At 40.1% G+C, this 20,774-nt stretch overlaps 1 protein-coding gene and 1 long non-coding RNA gene across 2 annotated transcripts in view; one reads left to right on the plus strand and one right to left on the minus strand.

Moving 5' to 3' along the window:
- The window catches only part of LOC131405801 (M1-specific T cell receptor alpha chain-like), a 584,807-nt gene that overhangs the window by 157,591 nt on the left and 406,442 nt on the right, over positions 1-20,774 (minus strand). The gene's annotated exons all lie outside the window — the stretch shown is intronic.
- Positions 2,478-19,847, plus strand: LOC131405805 (uncharacterized). Its single transcript, XR_009220025.1, has 3 exons — positions 2,478-3,083; positions 18,090-18,200; positions 18,695-19,847. It is a non-coding gene; the product is annotated as an uncharacterized LOC131405805 (long non-coding RNA).

Genomic DNA, 20,774 nt, shown 5'->3' on the forward strand with positions numbered 1-20,774 from the left:
TAACTTGTCTGTCTCTTGCAGCTTTTAGGATTCTCTCTTTATCTTTAATTCTGGACATTTTGATTATGATGTGTCTTGGTGTGGGCCTCTTTGGGTTTATCTTGTTTGGTGCTCTCTGTGCTTCCTGTATCTGGATGTCTGTTTCCTTCCTTAGGTTAGGGAAGTTTTCAGCTATTATTTCTTCAAATAGATTCTCTGCCCCTTTGTCTCACTCTTCTCCTTCTGGGACACCTATAATAAGGGTGTTAGTGCACTTGATGTTGTCCCAGAGGACGCTTAGACTTTCTTCACTCTTTTTAACTCTTTTTTCTTTTATCTGTTCAGCTTGGGTGATTTCTTCTAGTCTTTTGTCCAGCTCGCTGATCTGTTCTTCTGTATCCTCTACTCTGCTTTTGAGTCCCTGTAGTGAATTTTTCATTTCCAGTATTCTCTTCTTCATTTCTGATTGGTTCTTTTTTATATTTTCTATTTCTTTGTTGACGTTCTCACTGAGTTCATCCATTCTTCTCCCCAGATCAGTGAGCATCCTTAACACTCTTTGTTTGAACTCTCTACTGGATAGGTTGCTCATTTCTGTTTAATTTAGTCTTTTTTATGGCGTTTTTTCCTGTTCCCTTACTTGGAATGTATTCCTTTGCCTCCTCATTTTGCCTCTTTCCCTGTGCTTGTGTCTAAGTATTAGGTAGGTCAGCTACATCTCCTGATCTTGGGGAGGTGACCTTATATAAGTGATGCCTTATGAGGTCCGGCAGTGTGCTTCCCTCTCATCACCAGTTCCAAATGTTCCAGGAGTGACCCTTGTGTGGGCTACATGTGTCCTTCTGTTGTGGTGGGGTTGCCCTTCCCATAGGTGTCCAGGGAGGCTGAGCTGTGCCTCTGTCCAGCTAGTTGTAATGCTCAGCTGAGTGTAGTTGTTGTCAGCCCTTCAGTCTCTTTATCAGGAGTGGGGAGCCCCAGCACAGTTGGCTGCAAAGTCTAGTAGCACATTCCTGTTGCAGTTTTTCCATTAAGTGAGTAGGCCCCCATCATGGCAGATTGTTAGGCTCAGGGGCTTACAATTGCTATCAGACTCTGGCCTATGAGGCTCTTGTCAGATCTGAGGACTGCAGCCAGGTGGGGCTGGCCTCAGGCCATGGAGCACCCAGTTGTTTCAGGCTTTGAAAGGTAGGGCCCATCCCCTATATGAGTCTTTGAGAAACACAAGTTTTCTGCACCTGACAAGCCCCGCCACCCACAAGTCCCTACACATAGTCAACACAGTCCTGTCCTGTGTGTGTTCCCTGATCTCCTGAAGTGGACCCAGTCTCTCCCAGGCAGGAGCCATGCACACTCCACCAATGCCCCACACTCTCCACCTGCTCCTACCAAAGAGGTAGACCCAGTCGCCAGGCTGTGGAGAATCCAGGCACCCATATATGCAGGCCCACAAGTTTCCCGAGGGCTTGTTGTTGGGTGGGGCCAGTCCCTAGGGTGGGCTGCCCACCCTGGCTGAGCTGGATTAAATAGGTGCTCTAGTGGGTGGGGCAGACCCTGGGCTAGCAGGCCTCAGGAAGAACTCCAATGGTGTCTGTCGGTGACTGTGTCAGCATGCTCACACCAGTTCACAACAATGGCTGCCACCAATGTCCCAGTCCCTGGAGAGGTGTCACGTCTCACCGAGATGCAGTCAGAGTCTATCAGGTGAATCTCTTTTCACCAAAGGACTGTGCACCTTTCTTTATGGCGATTTTAGGTTGCTTTCCAAGATGGGTGAATTTGTGCATGGGCCCTTTAAGGGCCAGTTTTAATTTCTCTGTGAACAAGCTTTTCTGGGGGTATTCCCCAATATTGTTAGTAGGAAGCACAGTCAGATATTATGCCACTTGATTCAGTTGTGCTGGGTCCAAGAAATGCCTATAGTGGGCATTCTCCTCGGCTCAGGTCCCCACTCCTCCAGGGAAGGCTGCATAACTTTGGGCTGCTCCTGGGTGGCCGTGAAGTGCTGAGGCTTGTGAAGGTGGCGTTTTTTCTCTCCAGAAGGGAATTTCTGCCTCTTACACCTCAATTAAGATTGTTGTTTGTTACAGGGGTTCCTCCTATCCAGTTTTCAGTTCTATCTCAGGGTTAATTTTTCCAAGAGTAGTTGTAAATTGGCCGTGTCTGTGGGAAGAGGTGAATTCAGAGTCCGCCTATGCCTCCATCTTGACTTCTCTCCCCAAGAAGCCTTTAAACTGCAATCTGAGATTCCTTATAAAAAGTTCCAGCAAAGCAGATTTAAAAGAGCCTATATGATCAATTGCTATTGCTCTACTTATGTAAATAATTGGGCCAAATTTATTTAAACTACACTCATTTTGCAAACTGGTTATTCTTAATTTGGCCATCTTTGGTAAAAATGAGGGTGATTTTAGAGAGAAAAGTCATGTTTCAGTAAAAACTATAATACACATTTGTGGATATTAGATTCTAGTTCTGTTAGTTGTCTTTAAGGTTTTGTTTTCTACCTGTAAACTGGACTGCATCCTGAATTCTTCTAGTCTTCTGAAATATCTGGCTACAAATATGCAAACGAACTGTTCCATTTTTCCATCATTTTTATTTGAAATCATTGAGAGCTGAAACCACCCTTTTTCCTAAAGCCCTGTGAACTGAAGCTCGACAACTTGATATAAACCTTATAGAGATCACCACAACAGCATGCTGTTTAAGCCACTCAAAAGGATACCTGAACACCCAATGACATCATCAGAGACATTTCAAGCTGCAAAAGATGCTTTGACCCTGACATCTAGAAATCTTCTTCACTGGCTGTCCCCTGGGCTCAGAAACTGGTTTATAATTTGCTCCAATCATTAACCTTGTTTTTCTTTTTGTTTCCATAGAAATACTTCTTGTTAAATACCTGATGGATTGCTTACACAGTATAGGCCTAACTTTTGGAGCCCACCTGTATCACTGCCTCCTAAAATGAATTTAACTAGACTGATCTATTACCAGGACTAAGAAATGTGTTCAGTGAGATGGAACAACCTACCAACTCAGCTTCTGGACTATGAAACGTCCTAAAGTTTCAAAGGACTGTGAAACTTCTTAAAGTTGCAAAGGTGGGACTGTGGGGGATCAGAATTGGCCACCCCAAAATATATCTCTTTGGCTTGCATTGATTATTTTTGAGAACAAAAGACTCTAAAAGAAACTTTGACCTTCCCCACTAAGTACCTAAAAGAATTTAAGATAAAAAGCCTGTCCTGAGGACAGGCCATCACCATAGATAGCTCTGGGTATTAGTAGACTGTGAGGGTCTTTGCTAAGCCCATTCTTATCTACCAAACATTTGCTTTTCCATTTCCATGTGAATTGCCTTCCTCCTCTTTGAAACCTCAGGCCACTACACCCAGCATCCTCCTTTGTCTTTAGCTGAAGATGATATTTAAGGTGACAGGTATGGCCATTCTGACAAGTTGCCCAGCTTTCCTGGGTTTCTCATATGTATACATGTTATAAAGCTTTTTTGATTTTCTCTTGTTATTCTGTCTCATGTCAATTTAACACGTAGGCCAGACAGAAGGACCTAGAGAGGGTAGAGGACTTATCTTTCTTCTCTACAAGATCCTCCCTCCAGATGTGAGGGAGACCAGATGGCTTGGGGTGTGGAAGCCAAAGAGCCATGGCAGAACAATCCTAATCCTTCCTGGCAAACAATATATTCAGAGAGAAAGTCACTGTAGGAAGAAAGTTTCTCTCCTATTTTCTCATTAAAATAGAAGTGAATAAATCCTTGTGCAAAATTGTCTCCTTTCCATACAATAAGTCTGCACTGATAGTTGAGATAATTAAGTATGTAGGATAGAGTTTCAATTTTCATCACTGAGTTCTCTATAAGCAGAGACAATGTACAGGAAATGGAAGGAACATAGCCAAACAGAAATATGGGGTGATTAGAGACCTGTTTACATGTAGACCTTTGAGTCTTTGCATTGGAGAGAGGGGAAAATTTTACTCTGGAGTCAGATTCACTTACTTTACCTCGAGCCTCCAGACTAACACAAGACTACGTTGACTTGTGCCAGGTTGCGAGTAGACTAGGTCTGCCGTAAATTCATGGTAGAATAAGGTGTGATATTAGGAGAACAAAAGTAGATCAGAGAGTGGGAGTTCTCTAAGGTGACAATGCTTCTTTCTTCCGTGCAAGGTGTGTGATCTGGATAGCTCCCATTACAGTCCATTCCCTTGAATGCAGAGGCATTCAAGCCTTTGCCCTGGAGCTTCATAGGATCCATATATCCTGTAGAATCAAAGATTCAGTTGTGAGCCTTTACAGGAGTGATATGTAGATAGCCCAACCTTTTCCAAAGGCAAATTACAGTGATGAAGTAGCTGGACCTGGATTTAGGTAGAAACTTTTGAGTTATTCTGAGTCAGGCACATTCAAGGGCCATAATATCAATGGAGTTCAGGCTCAGTCCCAAAATGCTGCTCAGGGGACAGATCTCTGAGAAAAATGCCCACAAACTTCTCAAGGTGGTGCTAACTTTCAAGATCTGCAGGGGTAGGGCTAGGACTGAGAAGCAAAAAACAGGAATAGAAAGGGCACTGTTTGATATCATTTCCTTGTTGAGATGCAAGTGCTCTCAGAACAACATTTTTGGAGGGTGGGGGGAAGAAAGAGAGAAAGTTTGCAGAGTATCAGCACTCTGCGAGTAGATTTCAAAGAGGAAAGTATGATTTTTTAAGGTGAGAGCACAAAGATCAAGATTAGAGAAAGACATTTAGAAATAAACTCTGCAGAAGACGCTAAGTGAATGATTGGATATGGAGCAATAACATTGAGAACCTTTTTTACTGATATTATACTGCCTGAAGACAGTTCAAGCTTGAGCTCTTTGCTCCCAATAGCTGCCTGTGATAGCAGAGAAATGGAAGAGGAAATCTCTCAATAGAGGTTTCTGAAGAAACTAAAAATTTAACTTATACATTGATCTTGTAATGGAAATGAGAATGCACAGGGAAGCCCTTTGGAAGCTAGCTTCAGAAGGGAAATAGTAGAAAATACAAAAAAGCCAGAGCATTTAGAGAAAAAGCCCATGCTTACTGAATGGTCAGATTTAACGTAGTTTGGAACATATAATTTTCCATCAGAATATCAGTAACAACATTTCAGTGACCTTGGGTCTGGATTCCTTGTGTTGAGTACAAATGGCAGCTGCTATTTTATGTGAGTTCACTTAGGGATACAAAGAGGATAATTAGTCTGATCTTAGAAAGGTGGCACTTGCTGCTCATCCAACTGGTTCACGATGATTTAATCAATTGCAGGTAGGGGGGGATTTGCTTTTGGGAGGTTGTTGTCTGAGGAGTAGGTAGAAGCACATATTCCTATAGTGAACATTTCCAGTCCAGTACACTTCATGAAGTTCTTTGAATTGTGGTTTTCTATGGTTTTATATTGTTCTCACTTCCTAGACCCACACCTAACTCTCAGTCTTTGAAAACTGGCGTGGCCAAGGGGATGGGTCTTGGATCCATGACTATTCCAGAGTCAAGGCCTTCCTAGTCACCAGCGCTGCTTTAAGGGCAGATAGTACGCAGCATAACAAGAGGTGAGAGGGTGATATGAAGCACTGATCAGGTATCAGTGATTTACAGTACACTCAGCATTAGAATGAACAATTGTGGCTGCTGATTGCCTAAAAACAAATCAATCTCTCTTTAAGTTCATCTATCCAAACTGCAAAGCGAAACATTCAGGCAAATGTCTCTAGAGATTTGAATTCAGGAATTCCATATGAGATGGCTCATACAGCTCTGTTTTGCAATAGAATCAACATGAACCAAGCCAAAGAATGGTTTTCAAAGAAACGTCTTTTTGTAGTCCCCAAATGTGGCTATAAGAACATGTTAAATCATCAGTTTCCCCCAAGGGTGAGCAGCTCGAGGTCCTCTCGTCTGGTCTGGTCAACTTCCTGGTATCCTTTCTGGGTCACTGAGCCAAGAGGGATGGCTATCTGCTGTGTTCATCCCCTGGAGCATGGTAGCCAGGGTGAGGATTTCCCAGGGAAATGCCACTTGGCCCCTGTAGTTTTTGTACAGGCCTCTGTGGGTTTTGTAGCACTGTGTGTATACCCCCAGTCACAGTGATACTGAGTTTTACAAAAACCTCCCCTTGGTTTCACTCTATGTGGCCTTTGAGAACTCCTGGGGCCAGATGTTTTCTCCAAGTCAAGCTGCAGTAAGATCAAAGGGTTTTGGCTGTTAGTTCAGGGCAGGTTCACCCAGGTGCTTCTGTCTGAGACTGTTCCCCACTGCCTAGATCTGCCCTGGAGTTTGCTGCTAGAATGGACTTTCAGAAATCATCACGTCCACTCCCATCTGTGCTTTCTGGCCAGTCTACTCTCACATGGTTTCCTACAGAGGAGTTCGTCAGATGTCTGAATGTCTCAAGTGGATTCTACGTTCTGTGCGTTAGGTGGAAAATGTTTGTGGTCAGTGTAATTTCTCCTGTCACCTGCGCGGCCCCCGAATCACCTCTGCCTGCCCCACTTTACTCCTGAGCAGTGTTATACAGTTTCCAAAGGGCTTTCATATAAATTTAAAATTTTATTCTCTCCATTGCCTCCCTGGTTGCTGAATTCAGGGCCAGTGGCCCATATTGTGCTTTGTGTGGTTTAGAAAAGACCACCCTCCTGGGCCAATGCTGAGGCAGCCCCTTGGATTCAAGGTAGGCAACTAGATGGGCCCTCTGTATGCTTTATAAATGGCTCCTCGGCTTGGCAGGCAGAGCCTGGGCTGAATTTTAGACTCACTCTCCCCTTCAGCCGAGCACCCTTGTGTAAGGCCACAAGAAGTGCAACTAGGAACAGTGGATCTGGCCAAATTCCATTGATGCTTTTTGTTTATATTCTTGTTTGACATCTTATTTTTGACATAGTCTTTCCCTTTTTGAAAACTCTCCTCTGGAACTCTCAAGACACTGATCTTGGTTCCCCTTTGATTCTGTGTCTATCACTGTGAAAATAAAGTCGTACACTAGGCTCACCGAAAGTGACCTTAATAAGTGTAAATCATTAAAGGAGAATGTGAATTTTGTTGCTGTTGTTATCAAAAGGGAGCAGGACTGGAAAAAGTTTGAACTTCACACTTTCCCGAGAGGATCTTAGCCAAATCCATGGCTTAGTGGATCACAATTTTATCACTGTTTTACTTATAACCTGTCTGACAACTCCTTCCCACCCTACATACAACTCATGCCTGTCCCATAAACTCCAAGCGGCTTCACCTCCATATGCAGAGTCTAACACTCTTTGCTGACTAAATAACCCCAAAAACAAATAGGAAAAGATGAAAAGAAGAAATGCTATGGTCTCAGTAACAGACACTGTAATGGTAGATGGCTTAGAGTAGAAAGCAGGACAACGTGGGCCTCATGGAGAGGGCCAGATGAGAATGAAGTATTGTAACTTGGACTCTTGAGTATAGCTGATTTCAGGTGCTAGCCTTTGAAATGGCAAGAGGTGGGTGGTTACTGTGTTGAAGAATAAATAAAGCTTCTGATTAACCCCTGTGAGACTTATTGACTTCCTCCTAGTGCTGGTGTACAGATGTTCCCAAGCAGCCGTCAGAAACTGGTTTGAATAGGACTAGTTATAGGAAACAAGAAGTTGGGAATGAAAAGGCAATTAAAGTCTTGAGTAATACCAAAACTTAAACTGTGAAACCTTGTGGGTCTGGGCACGTGAATCTTATAATCCTGTGGCCATGGCAGAGAGTTTTGGGGTGATGAATCCCAATGAGAATACAGCTGTTGTGGTTCCCCACTTTTCACTTTCTCTCTGTAACAGAAATATACCCCCATGTGCTTTGCCACATGACTTTTCAGAGCTTCCTACTACAGACAGAGTATATATCCCACTCGATTGACTTTGGGGCTTGGCCATGCTTTGATCCAGGGAATATGGGTGGAAGTCACAGTGTGCCAGTTCCAAACTGAGGCTCCAGGAGGCATCCCATCGTGGATTTCCACCAGCACTCTTGAAGCCAAGTCCAGCCGGCCTGAAGACCGATGAGCAAAAACTATATTTTTGATGTTGTAAGCAACTGAAATTTTGGGATTGTTTGTTATAGATCAGAATCATAGCGTGAATAGCTGATTAATACTGACGCTAAACCTGGGGGGATGTTGACTACGAAATTACATGCTTAAAGTTTTTGATGGCTCTCATACTTCAATATAAAATGGTGCAGGATATGGTCTTTTGCTTACCTCCCAGGCCTACATCTTGTACTTTTCCACTTGCTGCCTTAAGCTCAGCTTCATTGAACTACTTGCTTCTTCCAGGCTTTATGGTCTTTCATACCTATTTGCCTTCACCATGTGATTCTTTTTGCCTGAGATGCCCTTTCCTTTACCTAATCCCCAATTCGATCATTAACCCAGCTCCTTAGATCCTGTTCATTTTTTGGTCTTAGCTTAGCTGTTGGCTTCCCTGGGAAGTCCTAAATGATGGTGTGGATGATCAGAATTGGCCACTCCAAAATGTGTCTCTTTGGCTTGATTATTTTTAAGAACAAAAGACTCCAAAAGAAACTTAGACGTTCCCCCTAACTGCCTAAAAGTATTTAAGGTAGAAGTCCTGTTCTAGGAAGGAACCGATACCGTATGATAACTATAGCATAATGTAAAGTAGGTGTGATAAAAGAGAACCAACAAACCCATTTTTATCAAAGTTATGCCTATAGGTGGCCCAGCAAACACTTGTTTAACAAACATTTGCATTTCCACCTCTGGGTAAATTGTCTTCCTCCCCTTTGAAGACCCAAATCACTACTCACAACACCCTTGTTTGTCTTTAGCTGAAGATGATTGAAGGTGGCAACGTCCGCAATTCTGGCAAGTTACTCAGCAGTTACTCAGTATACAGTTACTCAGTATACCCATGTATACATGTCATTAAACTTTGTTTGATTTTCTTCTGTTATTCTGTCTCATGTAAATTTAATTCTTGGACCAGCCAGAAGGACCTAGAGGGTATAGGAATTGAGTTTCTCCCCTACAATGGCTCAAGGGAAGGGGTTAGCTGCCTGTTCCTTTAATGAATTTTCATGGCTTCTAGTGATCACTCTGTCATTGTGCTTAAAACTTTTTTTCTCTCTTCTTCATTAGGTAGAGACTCTTGAGAGAAGGGGTTTTTCTTGTTCATCTCTGTATACCGTTTGCCAGCATAGTGCCTGACTCAATGAGTGCTGAGAAAGTGTATTCTGAATCCATTTTAAGGATGTAGACTTTCATGGTCAGAGAGGATAAGCTAGGAAGTGACAGAGCCATGGCCAGAACTCACATCTTCCCAATTCCTAGTCCCCTGCTCTCTCTCTGGCACCAGGCTGCTTTATGGAATACTTGCTCCACATTTGTTTAGTGGAGTACAACACCACTAGTCGCAAACAAATTGATTTTTAACATTCGTCTGAAGATTGGGAGGATAAATTTATTGTGATTTGCTTCACACCATGAAATATATTCTAAAGCTAAATAGAAATAAGTTTCATGTTATCTACATATTTGGAGTATTCAAATCACATTCTTTCCACTAACATGAGTAATCAAGGATCAATTTTGCCTCTGGAGAGAAGTCTTAGAATGCCACAGCTGGGAGAGACTTCAAGAATCATATATTCACTCCCTTGAGTGTTCAGATGAAAGATTCTAGAAAGATCTAGAGAGATTTCATAACTTGGCCAAGTCACCCAACTTAGAAGGAACATACAAGAAATCAAGTATCCCAATCCTAGCCCAGTGATATTATTTGGAACGCTAGATGAATACCCAGTCTTCTTTGGTTTTTTCTTCAGGCATTTATTATTTGAAAGTGTCTCTGGGTGTCCTCTCAGCCCCACAGCTGATATCCTTCCCTGAAGTGGCCGTAGAGTGGGCTGGGCAACCTGGCATTTCTTTCTCTATGTGGATTTTCATTGTTGTGTGAGATAGTCTTCTGCAGGAGGGGAAGGGGCAGGCACAGAGAAGGTGTGTCCTGAAGTTCGGTTCTTCCTGGAAGGAGGCCAGGCCATGTTCTCAGTGCCCAGCAAGCTCATTCTCAGAAGGCAATAGAGAATAGGGACAGTGTATGGGGACTGGGTTTACCGTGTTATTGTCCAGTCCTGACTAAGACCAGGCCTCACACTTGGAGACTCAGAGCAGTTTGAGAAAATTTATGGGATACCAAGCTGAAAAATGAAATAGAGATTAAACAGAAGTATCCCCTAGGCTTGGAATATTTGGGATGTGAATGTTGAACTAACTTTATTTATCTCCACTACCTGCTCCTGGTATTGACAAGTAGTTTCTGAGAGTCGTAGAAAAACTTTAGTGTATTCAAAGTAGAATACCAGGCTATTGAGGAGACTTCAAATCGTGGACAGGGAGGAACATCTAAAAAACATGGAGGACATAGAAGGGAAGAGAGATACTAGGGGTGTTTGATCATAGTCTTCAGATATCTGTCAGGAAAGAGCTGGCTAATTAGAAGACAGTTGGAGTCTCGTGTCTGTTTATGCATTCTATCTATGGAATTATGTTGATTTGGTTTAAACATATGAGGAAAACCTGGGCTTATACAGAAATGTAGGTCAAAAGAGAGGTTAGTTGCAAAGGGGGATTTTAATGAACTTTCATATTCTGTTATTTTAAAATCTATTGATCTATCTTGCATTTTGGTTGGAACTTTCACTCATGAATGGTTTTGTAACATTATTCATTCATCATTTGGGAAATAATTGGTTCACTGAGCCAGGCAAATTCCACATGTTGACACATTTCATTATACAATATCAAAATATCACAGTAGTTAATATCACCACCAATATCTTGAAATCAAAGAAGTATTTAAATATTGGGGAGCCATCCAGCTCACAGTGGCAGATACAAGTTTTCTTAAACTCTGATTTTTGCCCAAAAGCTTAGATTTTTTCATTAGCAATGACTATGAGTTGTTTTTCTTGATGTGACTGTCTCAGTTCATTCACTTTCAAGAAGATGCCTGCCAAACACACAAGCCTGAATAACCATAGCTTGTCTGTCAGTCAGCCTTTCAAGCAAAAGTGGTCTTTCATGGAAAAAGTGGTTAGTTCAGCTTGCAACTCAAACAATAGCACAAATGTTTTCCCTCAAAATAACTATCGTAATTTGGAATGCAGCAAAAGTGCTATGTCTACTTCCCTTTTAGTCACACAGAATACTAAAAAGACGTATACTTAACAGTTTAGTTTTACTAAAATTAATAGTTTTTACTGCTTCATCAATGTTATGGACTGAATTGTGTCCTCCCAAAATTTGTATGTTGAAGTCCTCAACCCCAGTACCTCAGAATGTGACTATAATTGAAGATAGGGCCTTTAAGGAAATAATTAGGTTAAAATGAGTTCATTTGGATTGGATTAGGGTGGATCCTAATCCTTTCTGACTAGCATCCTTATAAGAAGAGTAAATTTGGACACACAAAGAGAAGAGACACCAGGAGTGCTCATTCACAGAGGAAAGACCATGGGTGGACACAGTGAGAAGGTGGCCATCTGCCACCCAAGGAGAGAGGCCTCAGGAGAAACTGACTCTGTGGGCACCTGGATCTTGGATTCCCAGCTCAGAACTATGAGAAAATCAATTTCTGTTGTTTTAAGTCACCTAGTCTGTGGTATTTTGTTGTGGTAGTCCTCGCAATCTAATGCAGTCAATAGCATTTCCAACTGAAACTGCCTCTTTTTCTCCTGAAAATATGTGACAGTAAAGAATACAATGACTACAAATACAGAATCAATGCCACTGCCTTGATTCATGCTAAAGTGCCAGCAGTTTTACTCCCCATTGCTTTTACACCATCAGTGCAAATGTAAACACAACGAAAAGGCAAATAATGTTTTAGTATTATTACGAAAATAGTTCTGACTTCATGAACTCTCTGAAAATGTGTTGGGGCCCATAGAGGTCCATGGACCATACTTTGAGAACTATTGTCTTAAATCTTGGTTATTTGCAACGTGGAAGTTGCAATGGTGGCAGTAAAGCCCAGGCTTTCTTGACTGCTTCACACTCTTTACTTGTTTGCTAGTGATTAGCAGATCAATTGTATCAAATGCTTTGACTGATGAATAAATAAGTGGTCAGAAGCCATTGTGAGCAGCAACCTCCAATTGTGTAAAAATGATAAAATTGGCCCAATACTTTGGCTGGAATCTCTAGGCTCAAGGACCATGGATCTGTGGGTCATCTGCTTCTGGTTTCTTCTTCTTGGTGGTACTCTGGGAGTCTGATGCTGGATCCATGATGATTGTACTTTGGTGACAGAGGAATGGCTCAGTGAAGGTCTAGAGTCTGATTACATCACCTCCTGTACCCATACTACATTTCTGTGACAATATTTCAGCCTTTCCATTAAAAATAATGTTTACTTGGTTAAGTGACAGGTAGTTGGGATGGTAACTTGAATTTTTGGGTAAACCATAAAGAGGAGGAATAGAACAACATGACTTACAGGGATAATGGGTCAAATAACATGCTCAGGAACTGGACAGGAATTAACAGGAGCCAGGCTTTTGAACTGAGACTCATATGAGGCCCTAAGAGTGGATAAACCTAGTCAAGTTCCCCTCATTTAGGGGACCCCTGACATACTTTGACTTTTGCCAAAACCTTCTCTATGATGCTCACCCACTTGAGGGAGAAGTGAGCTTGACAATCAACTGATTGGAGTTCATTGGAATATCTGTGGAAGGCTGAAACCACCTCCCCTCACTCACAAGTGGAAGGATTGATTTTGAGCTATCATTATGTCAGATCTTGAAAGGCAGTGATTTAAGATACCTCACTTATGCCTATGTCTTGAATAAGAATAATCCAAAATGTGCAACATCTCCATTAGGAGTTTATTTATTTTACCCCTAGTCAGGGACAGCATTCATTGTTGTTTTAGAAACATGTCATATGAACATACAGTTTTAACTTGTTTGCATGCCTGCAGAAGCGGGGAGTTCTTTGAGCAGAGCAGTAGTCTTAAGAAAGTATGCTAATTTTCAAAAAGCATATTGCGTTTTACCTTTTCCCTCTTTAAATTTGCTGCAGACTTCTTGGCCACTTAAAAATGCAAACTTTAGAAACCATTTTATTATAAAGTTTTTGAAACATTTCAAAAAAGAAATTAATAGAATCAATATCTATGGACTCATCACCTAGATTTATCCATCATTAATGTTTGCCATATTTGCCATTTACTTAGGTCAAGTATTTAACAATAAATTATGAACATCATGATTATTCATTCCTAGACACTCCAGCATGCATTTTAAAAACAAAAATATTTTTCTACATAACCGTAATACTGCTTCCCACCTAACAAAATTATCAATTCCCTAAAATCATTTAAGAGGCAGTCTATGGTCAAATTTTCCTAATTCTTTCCAAAATGTCTTCCACAGATGGTTTTTTAAAACAAGAATCCAATTAAAGACTGTGTATTTAATTCGGTTGCTATATTTTTAAGTTTCTTTAATCTGTAATAGTTCTCTTACTGCATATTTTTTAAAAACTTCGTTTCATCACATTTATTACTAAAGTGAGTGGTCTGTTGTCCCGTAGAATGTCTCATCTTCTGGATTTGTCTAGCTGTTTCTTTGTGGACTCCTTTAACTTGTTCTTCTAGCTTCCTTGTCTCCTGTTAGAACTAGAGGTTTGATTAGGCTTAGTTTATTTATTTGTTTTTGGCAGGAACACTGTGTAGGTGATGCTGTGTCCTGCATCCTGCATCATGTCAAGATGGACATAATGACTTCATGAGGCTAAGGTTGATCATCAGGATAAGATGGTGACAGAAAAATCTATCTTTTGAAAACTTACATGTTCCTATTGCAACTAGTAAGTAATCTGAGACCTTAAAATGTTTTAAAACTTTGTTTGTTGGCTTGGAATATTTTTTCTACATGATTTCTTGTGAGAAGCAGGAAGCCAATCATATTTCTTCATTCTGTAACTGTGAATGCATCCAGTCTGCTGTACCAGAAAGAAATGTTTTAAACTCAACACTATATGCTGAAAAATTATCTGAAAGAGTCTCTCTTTTAGAAAATAAGAAATCTAAGGATGATATGCTCCATTTATGCATTAAAAATGAGAATTTCATTAAAAATGTTATCTCTGGGAATTGTATATATTCCCTGAAAATGGGCTCTTTTCATTTTATTTTGAATGAGTTGACATATTCTATCCTTTAAACCATAAGAGGGATTATTTTGGACACCCTGGGAGGAAGCCTAGGTATAGTTTTCTTCCCCTGTGCATTGCTTTTGGTCTTCTAGATTTAAAAAGAGCAATGGGACTTGGTGTGCCAACTGGTGATTGTAATCCCAGGATGAAGGGCTTAATCTCTGTGATCTTGGATCAAAATATTCAGGGTCTAGAAAAAGATGAAGGAGAGCCCAGGACGTGTAAGTTCTCAGATATACGGTATTAACGTTGATAGATCCTCTGAAGTGAACAGAAATATGGCTTAGATCCTCGGAAACATCTTTTCAAAAACACGTAGTTTAAGTGGTAGGGATAGATTATGCCTTTGCTCTGGAAATAGGAGACTGCTTGGTGGCATTAGGTCAGAGAGGGAGATTCCTCACTCTGAAACAATATTCCTGGTCATGCTAGGTCTTCCACCATCTTCAAGGACCAACTCAGGATTCATCTCCAAGAGCTCTTCTCAGCTAACTCTACCCAACACAATTTTCACTGCCACCATCTCTTTACTTACTTATGACTTTCCGATAACTCAGGATTTATTTGTGAAGAGTGTGTACTCTTCATCACAGTTCTGGGCCATTTTTCCAGTGCTACCTAATAACGACCTTCTTTCCATCTCTACTCCCTCATTTAACAGTTGTCTCAACAGGGCAAGACACATGAACTGTTAGAATTTGGGGATTCACTGACAGAGGTTCACCTTGTAAATCTGTTTCTAGTTATGGCCTTTAGAAAACATTAATTAAAAATATTTGGACTCTATAAGCATGTCACATTCCAATGAGATGGAATTCAACAACCACTTCCCAAGCACTTGTTTTGTTTTGTACTAGACATTGAGCTCTTTGAAGGGAGGAATTCTGTAAATCAGACAGAGGTGGGTTCCACTTCTTGGTTCACCATACACTATCGTGTGAGCCAGTACACAGGCTCACAGTCATTGTTAGTTCCATCCCCTTTACTTCTTCTGTGATATTCTCTTTATATTGCCACGGGCATATTTAATAAATGTGATTAAAATGTATGTTTGGGATTATTTATTACTGATGACTTTGGTGATCCTCGTTCACATTCCGAAACCATTGCCATAGACAATATGGAGTAAACCCCTAAAGGGAGGAGTCAGGGGGCAAGAAAACTCATGTATTACTTCTCTTTGACACTGAGGACTCCTCCCAATGCTGAGAGACACACAGTGGCTCACAGCTGGGTGTTTTTGAACAAATGCTAATTCACTTCAACCTCTGTGGTATCATATCTCGTAGTCACAGTGAAACACCATAGTACAAAAACTGGCTTCTTTTTTTCCTATCTTTGGCATTTTGCCATCACCACCCTCTGCCATCTGGAATACCTCAGAAATCTCCTTTCACCAATGTTGTTATTGTGGTTAAATGCTATAAAACTCAGAGGCACAAAATTATTATAACCACCAAATCAGCAAGTACAACACTAAAAACCTAAAAAATTAATGGGCAAAGGGCAAACAAAGAAAGTCACTCATGGATCAATAAACTTTGAAAACGTTTTCACCATCTAGTAATAAAAAATACAAATAAAGCATTAACAAACCATTTTCTTTTGACAGATATTTAAGCAATGCTTTTCAGAAAAAGTGATGTTCCCAATGCTGGCAAGGTGTTGGTAGCAATATAAATTGTTATATTTTTATTGGAAGTCAATTAGTTAATACCAAGAGTGTGAAAATATTTATACTAGTTTGAGCTAATATTTGCACTTTGAGGAATTGACTGTGACAAAATACTACTCATGTTTGAGTATAAATTAAGGTTTATTATCCTCAGAGAAGACATAGTCCCTGTAAATTTGATTCCTTTAAAAATTACAAAAAGCAATACTACAATGCTTTCATGCAATTATTTTATTTTGCACAATTAAGTACAGTTTAGTGAAGACACATTATCCTGGGATGATCTCAATCAACGCCAGTTTACAGATACTCATGGAAGTCAGCTGACGAGTTTAGTGGAAAAGATGACTAAGTAATTTAACAAAAACTTAATAACTGTTTTGAAGAGTATGCCTTCCAAATTATGTGTTCAATGTTGTTTAAAGAAATCTTTTAAAGGAAATGTCTTGTTGTGGAGATCATGAATATTCACTTACAGGATAAATGTCAAAACAACAGTGCTAATGTTTTACGAATAGGTATTGTGGTTCAAAAATGTTTTAGTGGTAGCTTCATATATGGATTCATAATGTGCTATAATTCAGACTACTTAGACACATGCGAGTTTGATATGTTCTGGAAAAATGTGTGAAGATTTAAAAAAGCAGCTTACTGATGACAAATGTAGTGATTTGAGATGCTTGTGAAGAATTTGAATAAAATTTATGAACTATAAGAATAGAATAAAACAATAGTTCAAAATTAATACACTATTTTTTGATATGTGATTTTAAACATATATGTGCAACTAAACTAATATATAAAAGAAATTTTAAGTAGAATTTGCCAATTTCATCTAGAATCCTAGAATCCTAGGGGTTTATGTATTCAAATTGGCCAAAAACTTTATTTTGAAACTTCTATTTGAGGAAATGTGGGCTTGCTTCACATTATATATATATATTAAATATGCATCAAGCTTTGTATATATAGTTTCCTCATATACATATATGATAAATTTAAATAATGAAAAATGTATAAGTAGAGATATGCTTATGGCAGAAATTTTTGTAACAGGAAAAATGTAGAAGCTGCCTAAATTCTCAGTCATAAGAGAACTGATTGAGTAAACTATAGTATGTTCCTAGATACAATATTAATGTAGCTCATTAAAAATACTGATTAGGAAAAGTACCGAATAATATAAGGAATTGATTATATAATGTTGAAAAAGATACAAATGTGTATATGAAGTGTGATTACATATACAAAGTATGTAATAATCTGTAATTGAAAAAGAAAACTGGGAAGGAATACACCAAAATAATAACTGTGTTGCTTTTTGGTGGAAGTCTTGATTTTGTTTCAACATAGAATATTCTATAATGAGTTCTAGGGAGGAAAAGAGCTCAGGTCATTGAGTTCTAGCTCTCAGCCAATGTAGACAACCTTCTGAGTATAGTCATCCACCTGAACTCACTCTCTGACAAGGATGTTTGTGTCATTGCTGAATGGCTTTCAAGTATTACAAAGCTATTCTTGCTATTGAAATGAAATCTCTTTTTTCAGGTATCCTTCCCCCCCCCCCCATTAACCCCAATTCTGCTCTCTGCTGCTGGCCTCTCTCCACGGGCAGCTTAATGTTCTCTTTGGCTCTGTGCTCCAACTTGTCCTCTTCCTGGACATGGGAAGAGAAGTGACTGCTCTAAAAGACTCCAGAATCTCCTTGTATGATCCACACTGAGACTCCAAACAGAGAACAAAGATCTATCTTTCATTTTGGGCAGTGTTCCTCAAGCTTTGAAAATTCTACCCTGGTTGCTTTAGTCTTTAGCTGTGGTGTCATCTCTATTAAAATATACTCCCCTCCCTCCCACTCCTCAGAAAAGCTAAAGCCTCCATCAATTTTTATCACTCACTAATTAATATTAATTGGTTTCATGTCATTTCTTGATGTCAGGTTTTGATGGAAATAGAAAAAAATTACACAAGGGATTTGATGGGGAGGAGGGTCCAAGAAAAGTGCACAGAAACATGAGAATGGGAGCCATGGATAACCTAGTTTATAGTTTGCAGAGGGCTGGAAGCTGGCAGTCTCCCTTACCAATTGTCAAGACTTTGGATTATTCTAGCCCCAGCCAAGCATTTTTTGTTTTGAGTATTCTGCAGGATTCAAGAATTCTGCACTCCTTGAATTCTCATATTTTCTTTCAGAGACCCTAAGAAAACACACATCCTGACACTGACCTTTATGTTTTCTGAGGAGATCATTCTAACATCAATACAATTGATAAATACTCTGAGTCCACAGCAGGATTTTCCCAGGTACTAATGTCTTTGTTTCTCTCCTTGCATGTTGTCCCTGCCCATCCTGTCTTTCTTCGCTTTACTAAGTAGGCAGTGCACAGTAAGAACATTTTTCTTGGGGCAAAAAATAGTAAAAGAAATCTACAGACTTAGAGAAAGCCAGGGTACAATCTCTCACAGACAGTTGCAGTACAAGAACATTCTTGCAAGGTCTGGCACAAACTAGCAACGGTATTCTGATCAGCAGAATCCCCATCACCATTGCCCTACATGGAAGGAGAGGAAAGGTCCTGCTGGTCATAGCTTTAAATGCCTATCCTGCGAATGATCACAATGTGGGGTTCAGAGATGGGTATGTTCAGTGATATAGGAAGGCATTTTGTCAAAGCTTTGGATAGATTTGCAGGTTTTCCTAAAGTCCATGAGAAGTTGTAATCCCTACTTTTCATTAATTCCCTTAGCTTTCAAACTTCTTAAATCTTAGCAGCAAACTTAGCCTTTTTAATTTCCAGCAGGAAGCATTAAATCCCTGAAGATGCTCAGGAGAAAATCTCCCAGTCTCTTTATTTGAGCCGGAGTTAGATGAATGATGGATCACAAGGATGAGAGTTTCTAAGAAGCTGATTCTCATGCCTTGCCTTGGTGGATGCTTCCTGTAGAGTTGGCGGTTGTCAGCCCCATCTGTTGTGAACTGGCCCAAAGCCAGCAGCTTTAATTCTCAAAACTGGAAATCAAGTGTGGGGTATTAGGGGTACAGGAACCACAGGATGTGGATATTCTGGGTGTCTGGCGCCTCCTAAGAAAGATGCATCTGTTGGAATAGGCAGCTGGTGAGAAGACTGAGTCAGCAGCAGACGTGAGCAGTTTCCCAGCACTCAGGTCCCATCTGTCCCACACTTTCCACCTCTCTCTTAGAACACGGGCTCCTCCAGGCTTATTAGCCAATCTGTATAGTCAGATCTGACTACTGGGATCAGTGTGATGGCATAAACAATGCTGAACAAGGAGATGTTTCCTCCATATGTGATGGAGACCAGATGGTTTGGGCTGTGGAAGCCAAAGATCCATGGCAGGACCATCCTAATCCCTCCTGGCAAACAACCTATCCAGAGAGAACATCATTGTAGGAAGAGAGTTTCTCTCTTGCTTTTCTCATTAAACTAGATGTGAATACAAGACAATAAATAATGAGTGTTGGAGAAGATGTGGAGAAAAGAGAACCCTCATACACTGCTGGGGGGAATGAAAACTGATGCAGCCACTATGGAAAACAGTATGGAGATTTCTCAAAAAATTATAATAGAAATACTATATGACCCAGCTATCCCAATACAGGATATTTATACAAAGAATGTGAAATCAACAATTCAAAGAGATGTATGCACCCCTATATTCATTGCAACATTATTCACAATAGCCAAGATGTGGAAGCAAGCCAAGGCTCATCAACTGATGAATGGATAAAGACGTGGTATACAGACCCAATGGAATACTACTTAGCCATAAAAAAAGACAAAATAGTCCCATTTACAACAACGTGGGTGGGCCTTGAGGGCATTACGTTTAGTGAAATAAGCCATACAGGGAAAGACAAACACGTTTGATTTCATTCAAATGTGGAAGAAAAACTAACACATGGACGAAGAGAAAGATTAGTGGTTACCAGAGGGGAAGGGAGTTGGAGGGTGGGTAAGGGGCACATTTACATGGTGACTGATAAATGATAATGTACAACTGAAATTTCAAAATATTATAAAATATTATGACCTCAATAAAAAAAATTGAGCTGAATAAATCTTGGTGCAAAACTCTCTCATTTCCACACAATCAATCTGTAGTGATAGCTGAATTAACTAGTGTGTGTAGGATAGAGTTTCAATTTTCATCAATGAATTCTCTATGCAGAAATGATGTACAGGAACAGGGAGAAACATATCCAAATGGAAATATGGGGTGATTAGAGACCTGTTTATACATACTCCTTCAAGGCTTTGCATTGGTGAGAGGAGAAAATTTTACTCTGGAGTCAGATTCACTTACTTTACCTTGAGCTTCCAGACTAACACAAGACTATGTTGACTTGTGCTAGGTTGTGAGTAGACTAGGTTGCCATAAATACATGGTAGAATGAGGTGTGCTATTAGGAGAACAAAAGTAGACCAGAGAGTTGCAGTTGTCTAAGATGACAATGCTACTTCCTTCAATCGAATGCATGTGATCTGGATAGCTCCCATTACAGTTCATTCCTTTGAATGCAAAGGCATTCAAGCCTTTCCCCTGGAGATTCACAGGATCCATATATCCTATAGAATTGAATATCAAGTTCTCAGTTTTTACAGGAATTATTTGTATATAGCCCCAACATTTCCAAAGGCAAATTATATTGATGAAGTAGCTGGACATGGATTTAGGTAGAAACTTTTGAGTCTTTCTGAGTCAGGAACCTTCAAGGGTCATAAAATCAACGGAATTCAGGCTCAGTCCCAAAATGCTGCTCAGGGGACAGATCTCTTAGAAAATGCCCACAAATGGCACTAGGTGGTGCTAACTTTCCAGATCTGCAGGGGTTGGGTGAGGACTGAGAAGGTGAAA

This window comes from Diceros bicornis, chromosome 5 (assembly GCF_020826845.1).
Source record: "Diceros bicornis minor isolate mBicDic1 chromosome 5, mDicBic1.mat.cur, whole genome shotgun sequence".
In the NCBI taxonomy this organism is placed as follows: Eukaryota; Metazoa; Chordata; class Mammalia; order Perissodactyla; family Rhinocerotidae; genus Diceros; species Diceros bicornis.